This window comes from Eublepharis macularius, chromosome 2 (genome assembly GCF_028583425.1).
Source record: "Eublepharis macularius isolate TG4126 chromosome 2, MPM_Emac_v1.0, whole genome shotgun sequence".
In the NCBI taxonomy this organism is placed as follows: domain Eukaryota; kingdom Metazoa; phylum Chordata; class Lepidosauria; order Squamata; family Eublepharidae; genus Eublepharis; species Eublepharis macularius.
The window spans coordinates 182,059,477-182,072,673 of NC_072791.1; positions in this window are offsets into that span (position 1 = coordinate 182,059,477).

Below are 13,197 nucleotides of genomic sequence, written 5' to 3' on the forward strand. Positions count from 1 at the left end.
TTCTGGAGGCGCAAAATTGTCTGTGTTCGTTCCACTTGTAGCCCGATCAGCTGGTTCTCCACCAGCTTTAACTCTTTATTCGTTGCCCTCACGAGTGATGCATTTTCCCGAGCAGACTTCTCTGCCCCCCCGCTGCTTCCTTAATGGTTTTCACTTCGCTCTCAATTAAGCCCACCCTTTGATCTGTTTCATTCAGCTTGTCAACAAAGGGCTTTATGGCTTCGATCGCCGACCTCTTCACCAAGTCCTCGAGCGACTCTCCTTTCCCCTGCAGGGCAGCCGAGATTGACGTGCCCAAAGCGGGACTCTGCTTTTTCGCTGCCATTTTAGGGGGGGGGGACCGCTGACCAAATTCTGAAACTCAGTGAGGGGGAAGAACAAGCCTTCTTAGCTTCAGATCCCACCACTCCTTCACGTGCGCTTGTAATAAGAGAAGGGATTCGCTTACTTACAGGCTTCTGCCTAGTTCTGCTCTTTGCCGTTTTCCATGGCCCGGCAGCACTCGAGGTGCCGCGCACGTCTGCCAGCCTCCATAGGGACAAACGGGCAATTTACCCCCCGCATCGATTTCAGGGGGCTCTTCCCGCCGTGTCCCGGATCCTGCCTCCCTCACTGGGAGTCCTGGGGGCTAATCTTCGCAGATCAGCCGCCCGGTCAGGCTGCTCGGGCGCTTCCTCTCGGACCTGCGGAGATGAGCGTCCGACATGGCCGAGAAAATGAAACCGAATCTGTGGCGATGGATTTTTGATTACCGGTATGAAACGTCTGCATAGAATCCTCTCGAATTCCAAGGAATAGCCCTTTGACACTGTGTCCAATACCCACTGGTCTGTTATCGTCCCTTTCCATTGCTCTGAAAATGCTTGTAGCCATCCCCCAATCTGAATTTCTGTCTGGTAGTTTGAATAGTCATGCTTGACCACCTTTCTTTTGGCTCTTTGCTTGTGGAGCTGGCTTCCTATAGGAGAATGGTCTGCTCTCATTTCTGGGTCTGTTGAACCACCAGTTCTTGAAAGGCCTGTCTGCTCCCTGTCTTGAGGTTCTCCTAACTTCCTGAAAGGAATGCTTACTTTTGAACTTTGATGGAAGCACCTTTTTCTTATCAGAGTCCTCCACGAGGTATCTGTCTAGGGCACCACCAAACAGTTTGGTACCCTCAAACAGAATTGCGGTCACTTTGTGTCTTGCTGGTGGGTCCACATCCCAGTTCCTTAGCCATGTATTTCTCCGTGCCGTGACGTTAAATCCAGCAGCTCTTGATGACATTTGAAAGGAGTCAAAGGACTCATCTGCTGCAAAAGTGGCTGCCAGTGCTATCTTTTTCACCTCAGTTTTTATTTCCTTGGGAACCTCTCTGCCAGCAGTTGCTAAGTCTGAGGCCCAGGTATACAAGTGGTTAAGTCGGGGGGGAGGAGGCACACGACCTTCCTTTCCCCTACGAGCTACATGCCAGACTTTTTCTTTTTCTTTTAAAGATCGTTGCTCTGAAGGGCAAAAAACATTCCATGTTCCTGCTGAGCAGGGCCAGAAAAAACTGTTGAGTCTAGGCAGCCCCTCTCCCTCTAGGATCGTGTGTCACTGTGACACTGAGAGATCTCTGTCTTTTGGTGCTACACCTCTGAAGATGCCAGCCACAGCTGCTGGCAAAACGTCAGGAACTACAATGCCAAGACCACGGCAATACAGCCCGGAAAACCCACAACAACCATCGTTCTCCGGCCGTGAAAGCCTTTGACAATACATCGTTATAGAGACTATTCAAAATGGGCACATCCGTGCATAACATACAGCAGTCCATGCTATCAGATAGATGTGTAGATTGATGGTGCTCTGATGCTGAGAAACATCAACAATAGAAAAGCTGTCACAAAAAAATCAGCATACTGGCTCAACTGGCCAGAAAGAATTTTCTTAAAATTTACTCATTCATTCACTGATTTTGTACTCTGCTAGAGATGGGCACAAACTGGAAAAAACCCGAACCTTGCGGTTCATGGTTCATCAAATTTCACGTACCTGCCCCTGGTTCACGAACCGGTTCCTTTGGTTCATGAAAACGGCACATCCGGGTCAGAGTACCATCACTTCCGGGTCAGCAGAAGGTCACTTCCGGGCCAGTAGAAGTTCACTTCCGTGTCAGCAGAAGGTCTACAGGAAGTCCATACCCTGTTGCCTAGGAAACTGATTGATTGGCACCAGGCTGTCTGCAATGACGCACCAAAAATGAACCAAATGAACCAGCCTAAAAGTTTGTGGTGTTTCATCAGAAATGGGATCTGACGATCCATGGTTCATGCTTAATTTTGGTTCGAATTTCGGTTTGTACCCATCTGCCTTTCTCTCCAATGGGGACTCAATGTGGCATATTCACAACAACCCTAAGAGGAGAGTTAGACTGAAAGGATGTGACAAGCCTAAGGTCACCCAGCAGGCTTCCATGGAAGAGTAGGGATGTTACAAAGCTGAAGTCATTCTATATTCTGTACTGCAACTCCTGCCGTAGGTCTCAACGAAAAAGGTGGATTATAAACGAAGTAAATGAATGAATAAATAAAAGCTAAAATAAAAAGTCTCATCTGCTCTTGTGCTTTTAACTGCAGCTTGTACTTCAGAGAAAAAAAGTGAAGCTTTTCAAAACACAGAGTAAAACATTTGCTAATGTCAGCATATGCATCTGGTATTAAAGGTGTCAGAGCAAGGATTAGGTTTAAAAGATGGCAACCTAACTTCAAAAGAGTTAATCCCATGGGTACCTGAGCAGGTCCTCAAGACAGAGTGTGAATATTTTAAATATAAGTATTTAAATAACCAAATTATTCCTGTATGTTTTCCTTAAGTTTCCCATTAGAGTTGCCAACAACCTGGAGAAAAAAAAAATCTGCCCCTTTAATAAAAGCCTATTATGTGGAAATGGGGAGGTGAAGCTTTTTATGGCATAGAGATAACATTGCCCAGTAAATATCCTGTTAAGCATCTATTAAAGGGACAGAGAATTTTTTCTTCAAGTTGTTGACAATCCTGCTTCTCTCAAATGGTACATTTTTGTAGCAGCTCGGTATGAATGGTTGGGTAGGAAAAAGGAAGTGTATGGGAGACATGCAAGTGAAATGTTGGTGCAAGATTACTTAAAACTGAAAGCAATTTGACACCAAACCTCTGCATTCTGGTTCCTTTCCTACCTCCTCCTTCCCTCTCCTATCTTTGTGTGACAGCCAGTAACCTGCATAGGGGAGGTAGCCTTGTCAAGCTTTCAAAATGCAGAATACTGAAAAGGTCAGAGTAGTATAGTATGACAGAACATGTAAGTCATTATAATTCTGATACCTCATTTGTAATGAGAATGAGGGCAAGAGCAAATGATTGTAAAATGTGCTCTAAAACCTGGAGAAACTTGATAGTTATGTCGAGAGCCAACTTTTCATCCCTGCCGATAATGACAAAATAGCATCTCTATACATCTTCACAAATGGGATGTGAAGCTCAGAGGGTGCAAAAAAAATAATTCAAAGATTTGTGGCAATTACCTTTAAAAAAACAACAACAATAGCACAAGAGAATATATAGTGGGCTGAGGAAAAGTGCAATGAATCGGAAGGTCAGTTGAGATGGGATCGTATTCATGTTATTTTTCTTTGATGTGGTTGTTGGCCTAAACCCACATATAATGGTTTGTATATAATCACCGTCATGAATCACACTAACAGTGCAATCCTAAACAGAGGTACAGTCTTCTACGCCCATTGACATTAATTTATTTAGAAGGGCATAACTCTGTTTAGGATTGCACCAGAAGTCTGCAACATGTTCTGGCAACTCCTTGGAAATGGGTTTACATAGTGCTTATCTACAAATGGAATTTGTGAAGAAGAGGTATATGACATTTTAGGGGGGGAGGGAAAGAGAAATGTTCCTAGAGTTCCAGAATATAGGGAGGGACTAGAGTTTTAATTTCAATACAATTGACTCCCTTGAGCACTGGGACCTATTTTCTGGCAGATATTGTGTGCCCTAACAGTTGAATGACAGGCTGAAATCCTGGATATGGATATGCAGTTGTAGTGAAAGCTGTGTTCACTGTTTTTGTGACTAATATGTAGCTGTTAAAGGCATTCAACCTCTCCATTGTTAAAACATGGTACTTTTACCCATTCTGGCTCCTTTACCTTTATCAGCAAATAAAGTTGGAAACGTTATCAGCCGATCATTCTTATTTCTATGCTGAGACCCATTTTAGCAGCTAATTTCTGTCCCTCATGCTGCTGTTATAGGCCCAGGAACAGGACAGATGGATGAGTTTCTTCCTTTCGTCCAGTTTCATTTAGTTAGGAAGCTGACTCCCTATTTGTTGATATTCAATCTGGCTGCACTAATTCATGTTTCACTAACCTGGTCCATTAGACCTGACATGGTCTAATGGAGCTGCCCTTGAAGATAATCCAAGAGCTTCAGCTTGTGCAAAAGGCCCATTTATTATCAGGGGCTACTCATCAGGACCATATCACTCCTATTCCATGGTCCCTTAACTCTCTATTTGTGTCTGGGTTCAATTCAAAGTGTTGGTATTCACCTTTAAAGACCTTAATGACCACGCTTACTTGAAGATGTCCTCACCCAGATAGCCCAGGTAAGCTCGGTCTTGTCAGATCTCAGAAGCTAGTAACAGTTAAGGGGAAAGACCCTCCTCTGAAGGGGGGGGATGAGATTCTTCAATAGTACATTAATAAATATTTTAAAATGTTTCTTGTTATGTAAAGTGCAAAGTGCTGAAATGTGCAATGTAATAATTAATGAACAGGAATATCTATAAATATAATAATGTAACCTTATATGAGAAGACTATGTAACAATCCTTCCTGTCATCACATATAATCAATGTTGCAGTATTACAATAAGTTAACACTACAATGAAATATATAGTCCACAAGTCCAATTGGTGAAAAAGGTGTCCTCAAAGTTAATCTTGCAGCTAAGTATTCTTCGGTGTCTTCTTATAGTAATATGTATTCCTTCTCTTTACTGGTACAATCACCATTTATCATTCAGATGTTCCCACTGGAATGATATTCCTGCTCCAGAATGTAAAAATCGTGTTGCAGGGCAGAGCCTGACAGGGCTTGCTCGCATATCAATTTTCCCGTTTCGTGTTTATAACTTTTTCAAAGGCTCATTATTCCATAACTGAGGACTTGCATTCTTCAAACTCTTATCACCAACTTGGCTAGTTTTCCGGTTGTGTTATGTCAAACTCTGAGCAAAAAAAAGAATGTTTTTCTGGCTGTGAAAACTGTGATTTTGTGCTGCTTGTTTTAGTGCAGTTTTAACGTTTTCTATTTTTATTGTTATAATCCTGTTTGTCTTGAGTTGTCAGTAGAAAAGTGAGTGTATACAGATTTTTAAATTAATACTTTAAAAAATATTCTTGAGTGGAAAAATTCTCTGCAAGTAGAAAACTGGAAAAGCTGGGGGCAGATAGTCTAAACACTTAAGCCAAATCTGCTCATTGTTTAAATTGTCAGAACATTTTTTGGCTGAAGAAAGAATTTTATTAGAGAAACAGAGTGGCATAGTGCTTAGGGTGTCGGACTAGGATCCAGGAGACCCAGGTATGAATTCCAATTTTGCCATGGGAGCTCGCTGAGTGACCTTGAGTGACCTCTTTGGGTCCACATTGGGGAGAAAGGTAGGGTATAAATGAAGTAAATAAATTTCAAAATGGCATGCGTGCACAGCCTGAAGTAATACAGTCCATTTGTCCAACTCAGTGTCCTAATTTTGCTGCATGTAGGACTAATACTGGAAGCTCTCGGCCCTCATTGCCTCCTACCTCTCTGATTGGTGATGGAAGAAAAAAAATGTTGGCATCATGTGTGCGATGATGTCATTTTCTGGGGAAAATCTAAAAGTGACATCAATTAGCTCTAGGAATTGCTGGGAGTTTTCAGAGAATCCTAGCGTTATCAGACATCACTTCCAGATTTTCCCCTGATAGATTTACCATTTGCTTGCTTATGGCAGACAAACTCCCAGCAGTTAAAAAAAAAAAGCTCTGGCCTAGTCATCTACATATCACTTCCAGATACAACCCAGATGTGACAATGGTCACTAGGAATCACCACAGTTTTACCATAGAGTTGCGATGATTCCTAGAGCTACTTGATGTTGTTTCTAGTTTGAACCAAGAAGTGACTTACTAATATAGGCAACATTGCTGACGTCACATGTCCCCCATGACCCGGCCCCCAACCCTCCCACTGGTTGTCAGGTCCTAACCCTGGGACAATGCTGTGCCCCCCATGTCTTCACCACCAAAGCTCCTGCTGGCTGCCACTGCCAGGCACAGCCTGGCAACCCTAGCTGCAGGGGTAGACCAGGACTTAGAATAATTATGTAAAGTGATTCTGGACTTTTGAAAATGGATTTTATATAGTGAAAAAAGCCCATCTGGCTGTAGTTTTGATAAATGTAGTTTGCAGAACTGAAGCTGATAAAAATTCACTTGAATCTTGACAGTCAGTTTGTCAGTTTATATAACCAGGATTCTGTTACAGGAACCAGCACTGAACCAGAGCCAATCGAGGGATGGGGGAGCAGGAGGGCAATTTAGACTCACACTCAAATGTCTCAAATTTAGATCCTTGTTAATTTTTTGGCATTAGATAAATTTGTTTTCTCCCAGCTCCCCCTACCTCATAGAGTTGTTGTGAGAGAAAAACAACACGTGTGTGTTGTCATTTTTAAAATTATGGCAGTTAGGTACCTCAGAAACCGGATATGGCCTGGGCCTCTATGAATCTTTTAATATCTTTAGTAAACCTCTGAAAGGGCCTACACTGAACATCTGATAGTTTAAAATGCAGTGCTATAAAACAAGAAGTGCTCAATGATACAGGAGTTATGACTTTTTTAAAAAAGAATTATCTTGGTTTTTTTGTAAAATATGGCGGAAACCTGGGCCTAAATTCTATTTCCTGCTAAGTCTCACAAAGGGTGGCTTGAACAGTCTTTTAAAAAGAAAATATCCCAATATGGTGCACTAATTATTCTTTCATTTTGCAAAATGTCAAACTCTCTGTGATCCTTTTAATTTCAATGGGTGTTCCAAACTGGAGAGTTGTCTAGATGTTCTTTTAATTGAGCAAAACACTGTGTGGTAAATGTAGATTTAAGCATGTTGAATAAAAAGAGAAATAATACTTATCAAATAAATAGTTTCAACACAAAATGTTATTTGTAACATATAAATTGCATACTGGGGCAGAGTGACTCTTTTTATTCACATGCTTATCTTTCTTTTCCTTCTCCATCATGATAATCTTGTTACAGAGGAACAGGAATGAAGTATAAAAACAATTCCTAGATCATTTTTGCTTTGGGGGAGAGCAATTTGGGTTTAGAAACAACATGGCAAAAGGAGACCAATTCTTCACTGTGGTCAGTCAAAGCCCTATTTCTGCTTTAGGGAAAGGGGGAAAATGAGATCCTCCAACACTGTGTCACTTGCCTCCCAAATCAGTCTCCTGTGCCACCAAAGCAACCATTTGATTATTGAGTGGGATCCAGTCATTCTTTTCACTTACTCTCACCTAATTCTCCGCCCCACTACAGTCCCCATCTAGGGTTACGAACCTCCAAATGGGGCCTGGAGTTCTTTCACAATTACAACTGATCTCTAGACTAGTTCAAATGGAGGAAATAAGAGCTTCAGAGAGTGGACTCCATGGCATCACATCCAAGCACTGCCCCCAAATCTCCAGACATTTCCTAAGCCTGGCCTGGTAACCCTAACTCCTTCCCACGTGTCTTTTGTACATGTAGGTGGCATGATTCTAAGAATAGTTATTTTGGTGGTCAAAAAAGACCCATCCTTCCTTTTTCAACAGCAGAAAAGCTGGGTGGATCCAGTTTAATGTCTTGTGCTGGATGAGGGAATCAGGTACAGCTCACTTGCCTTTTCCTCCCTGCATTGCCTTGCTTTGCCCCCCCATGCAGATATATCACTTGGTATTGTAGGAAGTGATACTGTAAATGAGAGTCTGAGGTTCAGTGCCTTGGCTATGGTTACTGGTGAGTTCATAGCCAAAATTTTAGGCTCTGGTATATCTTATGGAATGACCTTGAGTTTAATTAAGGAGTGAATGAAAAGAGTTTATTCAGGAACTACAACTGTGACAGAAAAGGAGAGAAACAGAATAGATACTAACTACCTCAGTAAACAGGGAGGAGGGACTTCCAGGAAGAAGCAGGAAGTAGACTAAGAATACCAATCTGGAGACATGCAGGAAGGACAAGAAAGGAGGAAAGAAGGATCCCACTCTGCCATCTATTGAACTGTCAGACCTGCTGCCTCTAGCAGGTATTCTATGTCTTCTGCCTTCTATGAACTCATTATATTTCCAACATCCCTCTTCAAGGTCTAGTGAACAGATTCCAAAAGGTTTAACTTCTTGCGTAGACTTTCAATTAGACATGGGCATGAATGGGGGGAAACCCCCGAACAGGTTGTTCATTGTTCATTGCCAACAACAAACACGAACAAACGAACAGAAACGAACATGTCCTGTTAATGAATGTGTTCGGTGTTCATTGTTCATTGGCACCAGAGTGCCCCCCCTAGCACTTAGAGAGCCCATATTCACAGGGAATATGCAGCAGGCTCTCCTCCAGCTATCACCCAAGTTTGGTCAAGATTGCAGTATGGATCTTGGATTTATACATTCCCAAATTTGATGCCCCCAGGAAACTCCCATTGAATACAAATGGAGTCACCAGTTCACTTTGGCCCTGTGTGGTGGACCTGAAGGAGGGCTGCCTCCCCTTTCATGGGGGGGGTCTGGCCACTGGCCAGCGGCACCCCCCATGTGCCTGCCTGCCAGGCCTCCCAGTTGGAGGCTACTTTCCAATTCTGCAGCAAGGTGGTTGATATCTGCGGCCACTGGGCCTGGCGGGCTTGTGGAGGTGGTGGTGGGCCACCTCCCCTCTCAGGGGTGGGGAGGTCAGGCCACGGGCCAGCGGCACCCACCATGTTCCCACATGCCAGGCCTCTTGGTTGGAGGCTACTTTCCGCTTCTGCAGCAAGGTGATTGATGTCTGCGGCTGCCAGCCTGGCAGGCTCGGGGAGGCGGTGGCAGGCTGCCTCCCCTCTCAAGGTGGGAGTTTGGCCTCTGGCTGGCGGCACCCCCCATGTGCCTGCCTGCCAGGTCTCCCGGAGGGTACCTTCTGGAAGGTATAAAAGGTGGGTGATGTCGTTAGCCACTGCAGAACAAAATGACCCAGCCACAATCTGCTAAGAAAATCCTCCAACAAGACAAGTTGACATATGTGGAGGCCTCATACACACAAACACACAACCTGGTGGGTCAGACACTGATGTACATTCACCAGATGGGGTACTTCACAGCATTGGGGCCAATGGTGTTGTCTGCACCTCACATGATGTAGAGTCCAGACAAAACACACCAGCTGGAGAATGTGGCAGATTTTTATAGTTTCAGTGAAGGATTCAGTATCCTCCACATCCTTGTGCATACCCCACAACAATTCCTTCTTCTGCTCGTAGATCCATCTTAGAACTTTTTTCTTTAGGAACATCTGCAGATTTTTGATCCAAAAACCTCCAGGTGATTCACACTTGGCTTGTACCCATACCATAGTTCATATGGGGTAGTGCTTGCACTTTTGGTGGGCAGCCTATTTTGCAGATAGGTAGCAGTGTTACTGGCGTCTCCCAGAATTTTTTCAGGTAGCCCTGCTTCAAGGAGCATGCACCTACTCATTTCAGTGAGAGAGTGATTCTTTCTCTCTGCTACTCTGTTCTGCTCTGGCATGTATGGCACTGTGACTTGATGCTGAATCCTCTGCTTGGTCATGTAATTTTTCATTTCATGTCCTACATATTCACTTCCATTGTCAGTGAGGAGTGCCAATAGTCCTCTCTAGAATCTGTTACGGACCATTGCTACATAAGCTTGACATTTTTCCAGCACTTCATTTTTCTCCCTGATCATGTATGTTACAGTATACTTGGAGAATGCATCAATGAAGGTGAGAACATATTTATTGCCACTTGGTGTCACTATTCTCATTGGACTGCATAGGTCACTGTGTATTAAATCTAATGGCTGCCTTTCCTCATTTTCCTCAGCTCCTTTCCCTTTAAAGCTGAGTCTAATTGATTTGCTTTTAATTCAGTATATACATTTTTCTTCAAAAGCACACTCTGTAAATTTTATGCCTTTTGTCAGAATATTGTTTTGAAGTTGGCTGATTGCATTTACATCTTGATGCCCAAATCACTTGTGCCAGATTAATGAGCAATTCTTATGTTTACAGAGAGCCAGTTTGGTGCAGTGGTTAAGAGCACGGGACTCTAATCTGGAGAGCCGGGTTTGACTCCCCACTCCTTCACTTGAAGCCAGCTGGGTGACCTTGGGCGAGTCACAGTTCTCTGGAGCTCTCTCAGCCCCACCCACCTCACAGGGTGATTGTTGTGGGGTAATAATAGCATACTCTGTAAACCGCTCTGAGTGGGCATTAAGTTGTCCTGAAGGCCAGTATATAAATGAAATGTTATTACAGGTCTCCTTTGCATTTACAAAGTCAGCTACTTGCTGGCACATTTCCAGGGCATACAGACCGTTCCTTAGCTACTGCTATTCCTTGCAGGTTTTGGTTTGTCATGTTGGAAATTCCTCCCTGTTCCTCCCTTTCCTCTCTGGGAGGAATCCCTTTGTTTGGAGAGAGTGCAGTTCTTTTTGAAGTGACTGCCTTTCCCACATTCATGACAAAATGCTTCAGCTTTCTTGCTTAGCTTTACAGCACCCATAGCACTTTCACAGTCCCTCAGTCCAGACCCTCTGTCTGAATTCTGGAATTTCTTATGTCTATTATACTCCTCCAGCATGCTTATGGCTTGAATCCACCACAGTAAGAATCCACCACAGAATACAGCAAACCTACCTGCATTATCATGGTAGGTAACAAGGAACAAGAATCTTTGATCGATCGATTTATCACTCAATCAATTTTTTTACCCTTCCTTCTATAAACTCATGGTGGATTATATTGCTCTCTCTTCTCTGCTTTATCCTCACAACAACTCTGTGAGGAAGGGGAAGCTGGAACTACAGGCATTTGAACCCAGGACTTCCAGATCATAGACAGACACCTTAACTACTATACCACATTGGGTTTCAACACTTTTAGATGTTTTTAACAGGAAATGATAATGGACTATTGTAGGAAATAAAAGCAGTACCCTGCATCTCCAGCTAAATGGGTCATTCAGCAGGTGATGAGAAAGGCCTAACTGTCAGATTCTGGAGAGCCACAGTAGATGACACTGACCTTGACACAACAATGTTCTGACTCCATCTAAGGCCAGATCATGGGTTCAGCGAAGTCAGTGGGCAAGAATCCACCACAGTAAGAATTCACCACAGAATACAGCAAACCTACCTGCAATATATTGGAAGGTAACAAGGTACAATTACCAAAGGAACAAAACTAACAGCGCAAAAATGTTAGATAGATTAAAGATGCTGACTTTGTTTTTATGAGTGTGTTGATTTTAGGTTTGTCATTCTGTGGATCTACCTATTGCAGTGGAAAGGTGGAATGCCTGAGCCTGAATACTAAACTACAATCCATCATTGTACACATACTAATTACTTTCTGTCCTCCCTCTCCCTTGTCATCCAGGTCCAAGGCACCATTCCCCCTCCCCCATTTTGACAGACTGTTAGTACATTCACTTGTGCTGTTTGTTGCTATGCTCCATTGCATCTTTGTATGATCTGCATGGTCTCTGTCCCCCAGAGAAAATTTGCGCATGCATACAGTATGTGAACTTTAGATAAATAAATAAACACATGAAACAGCTTCCAGATAATTGAAAGCGAGGGAAAGAGGGAAGCAGAAAAGAAAACAATTTCTCAGGGGAGAAGCAAGCTGAGGTGGCAGGTATGATTAAAATCCATATGATTTATGAGTAGGTGCATTACTAACATGACATCCCTTCAGGTTTTGTTTGTTTTAGCGCATTTGACAATAAAGTTTTCATTCCCCCCTCCTTTTCCTATCGTTTCCTCTCACACACCCCTCTTTGCAGGTTTTGCTCAAGAGTTAGCCACTCAGGAATTCCTAGTGCCTGACTGAGCAGTAATTTAGCAGGCTCTCTTGTGCTCTTTTCCTGTCAGCATTAACATGTCAATTCATTTTAATAGTCTGGGCATGCTCAGTGGGCATGCCTTTTCTCAGAAGGTATCCCATGAGCCCACCCTGTAGTGCAGAAGTGTGTTATAGCTTGTCTCCGGTTGCAGACTTCAGTGGGTTTATTTTCATTACAGCCAAGTTTATTTGTTAAGACAAAGCATGGAACAAGGGGGAGAATAATATGGAAAAATCAGGATCTTAAAATATTAAATGGGTTATTTATATATGAGAAATTGGTAATTTATGACTTGTGCACAGAGTAGATTATAAATTCTGTTTTTTAGCCTCATATTAACAATGTAGCATGGACTTTAAAAAAAATGCTCTGTCATTTCCTTTAATCTTTTTTTTAAATTATATAATATCATACTACATTGGAAATTATCTGTAATCATGATTAATAGTTGAAGTGTCTTTTATATTAAATCAAAATTTAGTTGCCATTATTCTCAGATAGATTTGGATTTAATATTTTGCTTCTCAATTATTAAAAAAGACAACTTTAACATCTGAAGTTAAAGTCAGTGGCATTTTTCTTTATATAGCTGAAAATGTAGTTTTCAAAGACAGAAATAGACAAATACAGATCACTTACCTTCACTCCACCTCACACTTTCTATAGAAACTCTTCATAAGGCATCTTTTCAGTTGGAGGACAGATAAACAGACTTACACAATTCTAAGTCCATTGACTTCAATTTACTTGGAAGGGTGCTACTGTTTAGGATTATACAGCAAGTGTCGGGTTTTTGTCCCTTCTCTTGTAGAACACTGTAATCCCCTCCCCTTTAAAGCAAATCATACTTGGATGTTACATGCAAATGGAAAACTCTAGTTTGCTCCCATACTCCAAAATGAAGACATACGATACAATACAATTAAGTTTATAAACCTAATACAATTAGGTTTATTAATTAAATTTTGGACAGCACAATTTATAAAACTCATACATTGCATTGTATCGGCTCCTTAAATGCTACCCTATTG